Source organism: Physeter macrocephalus, chromosome 11, assembly GCF_002837175.3.
Source record: "Physeter macrocephalus isolate SW-GA chromosome 11, ASM283717v5, whole genome shotgun sequence".
Taxonomy (NCBI): domain Eukaryota; kingdom Metazoa; phylum Chordata; class Mammalia; order Artiodactyla; family Physeteridae; genus Physeter; species Physeter macrocephalus.
Genome location: NC_041224.1, coordinates 97,132,521 through 97,138,217, shown reverse-complemented (window position 1 = coordinate 97,138,217; position 5,697 = coordinate 97,132,521).

The window sequence follows — 5,697 nt, the reverse complement described above, 5'->3', positions numbered from 1 at the left end:
TATTTGTTACTGCAGCAAAAGCTATCCTATCCTCACTTACGTAATATATAAATGAAACGTAATACTTGATTAATCTAAGTAATACACTCTCATAGTTTCAATTCTATGTATTACACTTCTTTAAATGTTACATGTGACCCACTAAATTGATTTCATGACTTGTAAACAGGTCACCACTCATAGTATGAAAAACATTTTTGAAGAGTGGTCTGGGCCAGACAGCATCACAAATCATATTTCACACCAAGCCCAAGAGTTTGAACTCTATCCTGTAGACAAAGGGGTGCTCATTGAAAGGAGAAATACAAATAAGATATGACTTTTAAAAATGTTCTCTAAGAACAAGTCATAATGGCTTTAAGAGATGGATGATGGTGTAGAGGCTGAGGAAAAGGTAAGGAGACTAACGTAACATAAATCAGGGCAGTAGCAGTGGGCATGGATGAAGAAGATAGTGAGATGTACTAAGGAGGTAGAGTCAGAAGGCTTAGGAAGTGTTTGAGGGAGGCATGAGGAAAGATACCAGGAAGCAGTTTTGGATAACTGGGTGGACAGTGACCCCATCAATTAGTAGAGTGAGTAAAAGAGGAGGAACAGGTTTATAGATAAGGATAAGGAGGGTAGTTTACACACGTTAATCCAAGGCACTTGTGGGTCATCTGGTAGGGGGTGTGCAGTAAGCCTCTTGACATATATGGAGACCTGGAGAGCAGAACCAGCTGATTATACAGTCTTGGGAATTATATTAGCAGAGTGGAGTTCAAGCCTAAGTGAATACCCATTCATTAATTTGTTCATTTGTTTAGTATATTGTTTGAGTGCTAATATGTGCCAGACATCATGCTGGGCAATGGGCCAGATACAACAGAGTTTGAAGATCGACAAGAGAAAAGGGCCTAAAATGGAAAACCAACACTTAAGGGACGAAGCCTGAGAAAGAGTGGTCGGAGAAGCAGGAGTAGAACCTAGACAAAGTGGCATCACATAAGCCAAGGGAGTCAAGAGAGGAGTCATCAATAGCGTCAAATGATACAGAGAAGCCAAACAAGGTAAGAACCTAGAAGGAACAATGGATTTGGTAGTATTTAATGATGTGGGCATGAGGAGCAATTTTTTCCCAGGATCAGGGCTAAAGAATAGACAGAAGGGGACTTCCCTCGTGGTCCAGTGGTTAAGACTCTAAGCTTCCAACAAAGGGGGCAGGGGTTTGATCCCTGGCCCGGGAACTAAGATCCGGCATGCCACACGGTGCGGCCTATATAAATAAATAAATAAATAGTCGTCCCTGTAAATTTATTTTTTAAAAAAAGAATAGATGGAAGATGAGAGCATTCGACTATGACCGTGGCCTATATTTTCAGAAGCATGGCTCTTATAGTGAGTCTCTGTTATTGATTGCTAAGCAGCATTTCCTCTCCTTCCAGTTCTGTGTCCCCAAATATTGTTTGGAAAACCACTCCTCCTCCATTCTCAGCCACATGATTTGGGTGGGATTAACTCCAGATCCAGCTCCAAGGGTTGCCCGAACTGGCTCAATCCAATCAGCACAGCCCAACCCTTGGTCCCAGGGATTGGTTCAGAAATTGACAACTAATTCAGTCAGTGCCAAGGAGTACTGTGGCCTTCTAGGAAGAAACAGCTTCCTCTCTCTTCCCTGGAAGTTCCTCAGGGAGATCCTCTATCTTTCCCTGGGTAAGGTGGTGGGAGGATTTGAGCTACTTTGCAACCATGAGAAGAGAACTTAAAACTGCCAGGGGTGAATGGGATGGGACACCAAGGATTAAAGTAGAGCGAAGAACACAAAGGGACTAGGCTCCTTCAGACATCATTTAAGCTACTGCATCAAGTGTTGCTTAAAGCCAGACATGCTTCTGGACTTTTCAGTCACATGAGCCAATAGATGCTTTTGTTTAATCCAATGTGTGTTGAGTTTTCTGTCACTTGCAGCCCAAAGCATCCTAAGTGATGGGGTTGTGAGGAAGAAAACAGAACATAATTATAACTAGAGGAAACACAAGGTCAAAGAATTTTTACTTTTCAGACAAAAGAGATGTGTTAAAAGGAAGGATCCAGCAGAAAAAGAGAGCTTGAAGACACAGGAAAGGGCAATAATAAATAGAATAATGGTTCAGAGAAATAGAAGTAGCAGAATATAAGGCATAGGAGGAGATTTAGACAGAAGGGAATGCCCACCAGTACCTGGGACAAACTAGGCACTCAATATTTGTCAAATGAGGATGTTAATCATTTGGAATCTTCCGAAAACTCCTACATATTGACAGACAACTTGTTTATATAAGTCTGTATTCTTCTGCACTTAAATCTTCCTGAGTCATTTTCAGAGGGTCACTCTATCTTCAGCACATGATAATACGCATGTGCTGCTTATTTCAGGAAATATCAGGGATAAAAATAGTCCCTGATCCTGAACCCCTAATGTAATTTTTGGGCTTCTCTGTGTCGAGACCAGTGTTTTTCAAAATGAGACCATCCTGGGACTTTCCTGGTGGTCCAGTGACTAAGACTCCACGCTCCCAATGCAGGGGGCCCAGGTTCGATCCCTGGTCACCCAGGTTCGATCCCTGGTCAGGGAACTAGCTCGCACATGCTGCAACTAAAGATCCCGTGTGCCTCAATGAAGGTCCCACATGCTGCAACTAAGACCCGGTGCAACCAAATAAATAAATAAACAAATAAATAAATAAAATGAGACCATCCCATACTCTTGAGGAAATCACCATGGGTATCTGTTAAAAATGCAAATTCCTTGGTCTCACCTACTGAAACAGACTCTGCATTTTAATAAGCTCCTAGTTGCTTCTCAGTAAAGTTCAAGAACTGCTGTACTAGATTGGAAGCAGGGATGGTGTCTTGTTCACCTTTGTTTCCTCAGCACCTGGTTCAGTGCCTAGCACAGAGCAGGTACTCAATTGAATGTTTTTTGTTGTTGTTTTTGTTTCTGTTTCTGTTTTAACCGAGCAGCTTTGGGATCTTAGTTCCCTGACCAGAAATTTAACCCACAACCCCTGCAGTGGAAGTGCAGAGTCTCAAACACTGGACTGCCAGCGAAGTCCCTTATAAAAGTAATTTTAAAGATATAAGGTTATCCCTGTGGCAGCATCCCTTTCACTTCCTGGCATTCTGACATGCTTTTCCTGAGTGCTTTTTTGAGTACAGAGGACACTTCAGGTTATGTGTGTATCAAGTGCACACAGCATCTGTTATGTGTGCTGAGGTAGGAAAAGGTTATGAACCATGGAGCTATACTGAGAGAGGCCAGAGAGAGGGCTGACCTTCAACATCTTAAAATCAATTCTCACTCACCAGCAGGGAACAAATAAATACAAGAAAAACCCCCAGGTTTCCCATTTAATCAGTGTTCAACATGTACAGCATATACAACTTAGTCATGGAGCTGAGGCCTATGGGGATAGATATTACCTTGTAGTTACACGCAGCATTTTCTCAGACTCCTTTGTGCCACCTTGGCCTGGCAGTCAAGCCAGTCTAACACTACTGGGAGAGGTCACGTTACAAGATAATACATGTTGCCCAATCCTGTTTTTGGGGTGTGTTTACATGTGCTCCCCCAAAGGTCTGGAACAATACACACCAAACTAGTCTTAAGAGTTAAGGAGAGGGGGCTTCCCTGGTGGCGCAGTGGTTAAGCATCCACCTGCCAATGCAGGGGACAGGGGTTCGATCCCTGGTCCGGGAAGATCCCACATACTGCCGAGCAACTAAGCCCGTGCGCCACAACTACTGAAGCCCGCGCTCCTAGAGCCCGTGCTCTGCAACAAGAGAAGTCACCACAGTGAGAAGCCTGTGCACTGCAGTGAAGAGTAGCCCCCGCTCGCTGCAACTAGAGTAAAGCCTGTGAGCAGCAACGAAGACCCAACACAGCCAAAAATAAATAAATAAATATTTTGAAAAAAAGAGTTAAGGAGAGGGACTTCCCTGGTGGTCCAGTGGTTAAGAATCTGCCTTCTAATGCAGGGAATGCAGGTTCGATCCCCGGTCAGGGAACTAAGATGCCACATGCCATGGGGCAACTAACCCTCACGCCACAAGAACTGAGCCCATGTGCTCTGGAGCCCATTCACCACAACTAGAGAGAAGCCCAGGCACCACAACTAAGACCCAACACAGGCAAATCAATCAATCAATATTAAAAAAAAAAGAGTTAAGGAGAGAAGGAGAATAAGGATGAGGGCTACCTTTTTACTTTATACACCTTGGTATTTGGATTTCTTATTTACAACGGGCATATATTAATTTTGCACTTGAAAAATAAATTCAAAATATCTGAGAGTGACTGAAACACACCCCACATTCCCCCCAACTAATTAAATTACACTTTACTCAAAGGATTAACTTAGAAATAAGTGTCACTCGGTGTTGCAAAAACATTTTTTGAATGAATAAAGAGCCTCGAGGAGACACTGAAAGAAACTGTGGCTTTAAGCTCTGTCCTCAACACACCAGGGGTTTGCCTTCTTCCTTTCCTTTTGATTTCATCTATTCCTCTTTTTTTCCCCTTCTCCCTTTCTCCCTTCTTCTCTTCCTTCTTCCTCTTCCAAAAAAAAATAGCACCTGTATGAGAGCAGTCAGTAGGAAAATATGATTCTATTCACACATTGGGGCATTAGGGCATGATTTAGGGCTGAAAGAGAAAGTCATCCAGTCTAAGGCAAAGTAAGAAAAACAGGGAGAAAGAGGAAGGGCCATGCATGAAAAGCATGGTGTTATGCTGAGGGAACACAGAGCTCAGAGTCCCCAGGTTGTCATCTCTCCTCTCTCCTTGAAGTCTGGCTGCTCAGTTCATCATTGAAAAGTGCTCAGGCTCTGGTGAACCGGTCCCTGCTAACCAAAGACAGAGAGAATGATTTATAAGATTGACCAACAGTTTATTATGAAAAGTATATTTGTCAAGAATATTTGTGTCTAAAAAGGAAAAGCCTTTTTAGATTAGGGGGCTGCTTGGAGTTCAGGGGCTTCAGAGAAGATGGATATGGAGGGTATTAAGTGATATTTTCTCCAAACTGGGGAAATCTGGAATGTCACCCACTCTTGGACTCCCAGGAGAGTATGACCAGGCTGATGGACAGGGCATGCTAGCTGCTCAAGGCCCCTCCAGCCTACAGCACTGGAGACGTATTAGAAGACTCTCCTTTCCCTATCCCGCCTCTGGCTACTGTGTTTCTCCTTTCTTGCCCCGTTTTGACCAACTTTACTATCTTGCCCCTCCCTATGTTTTACACTAAAATTATTTCCAGTGTGCTGGTCCCTTAACAAGCTGAAGGTGCTTGTCTACCAGACCAGGGAGAGAAACCAAATTATTGACGATGGTTAAGAGTGCTACTCTGGGGCTTCCCTGGTGGCACAGTGGTTAAGAATCCGCCTGCCAATGCAGGAGACATGGGTTCGAGTCCTGGTCCGGGAAGATCCCATATGCCGCAGAGCAACTAAGCCCATGCACCACAACTACTGAGCTGGCGCTCTAGAGCCTGTGAGCCACAACTACTGAGCCCGTGTGCCACAACTATTGAAGCCCACGCGTCTAGAGCCCATGCTCCCAACAAGAGAAGCCACCACAATGAGAAGCCTGCATACCACAACGAAGAGCAGCCCCCGCTCGCCGCAACCAGAGAAAAGCCCGCGTGCAGCAACGAAGACCCAATGCAGACAAAAATAAAA